Source organism: Lupinus angustifolius, chromosome LG08 (genome assembly GCF_001865875.1).
Source record: "Lupinus angustifolius cultivar Tanjil chromosome LG08, LupAngTanjil_v1.0, whole genome shotgun sequence".
Classification (NCBI taxonomy): Eukaryota; Viridiplantae; Streptophyta; class Magnoliopsida; order Fabales; family Fabaceae; genus Lupinus; species Lupinus angustifolius.
Genome location: NC_032016.1, coordinates 15,790,944 through 15,792,134, shown reverse-complemented (window position 1 = coordinate 15,792,134; position 1,191 = coordinate 15,790,944).

Sequence of the window (1,191 nt, the reverse complement as noted above, 5' to 3'; positions counted from 1 at the left end):
GGCTTGGAACAGAAGAATAGACGGGTTCCTACTGAAACTAGGATTCCAGAGATGCATCAATGAGCATGGCATTTATACTAGAGATGTCACTACAGAAGCTTCTATCATCACATGTCTTTATGTGGATGATTTGCTAATAACAGGCAACAACATTGAAGAGATTGAATGGTTCAAAGAAAAGTTGAAACATGAGTTTGAAATGACTGATTTGGGAAGCCTTTCATACTTCCTTGGGATTGAATTTCTCAGAACTGAAGCAGGTATACTAATGCATCAAAGGAAGTATATTACTGATATACTTGGGAGATTCAAAATGCTAGAATGCAACTCAGCTTCAACTCCAATTGAAACTGGACACTCACTATGCAATTCTAGCACTGAGAACTCAGAAGACAATGCAGTAGACTCAACCTTCTTCAGGCAAATGATAGGATCTCTTCGATATGTGTGCAATACAAGACCTGATCTTGCCTATGCAGTGGGTCTAGTAAGCAGGTACATGGAAAATCCAAGACATACTCATCTAGTAGCAGTGAAAAGGATACTAAGGTATCTTAAAGGAAGCATGAGTTTGGGCATTCTGTTCCCTGCATCAAGAGACACAGAACAGAACAGTAGAAGGAGCATCATTCATGGCTACACTGATGCAGATTGGTGTGGTGATAAGGATGATAGGAAGAGCACAAGTGGTTACCTATTCAAGCTTGGTGAAGCACCAATAAGTTGGTGTTCAAAGAAACAGAAAATAGTGGCTCTTTCTTCGTGTGAGGCAGAGTATGTTGCAGCCTATTTTGGTGGTCAACAAGCAGTGTGGTTGAAGGCATTGCTAACTGAATTGGGAATGCAGAAGGAAGATGAACCTATGTGGTTATTTGTTGATAACAAATCAGCAATAAATCTAGCAAAGAATCCAGTAGCTCATGGTAGAAGCAAGCACATTGAGACCAAGTTCCACTCTTAAGAGACCAAGTAGAGAAGAACATATTGAAGCTAGAATTCTGCCAATCCAAGGAACAATTGGCAGATTTGCTAACTAAGCCTTTGAAGAAGATAGACTTTGAAAGACAAAGAACACTCTTAGGTATAGTTATTATAGAAAGCATGAATTAAGGAGGAGTGTTGATTTTTGTATTAAAGATTGTAATTCATTGCTTTTGTGATAGTTAGTTTAGTTAGTTGGAAACTTACTAA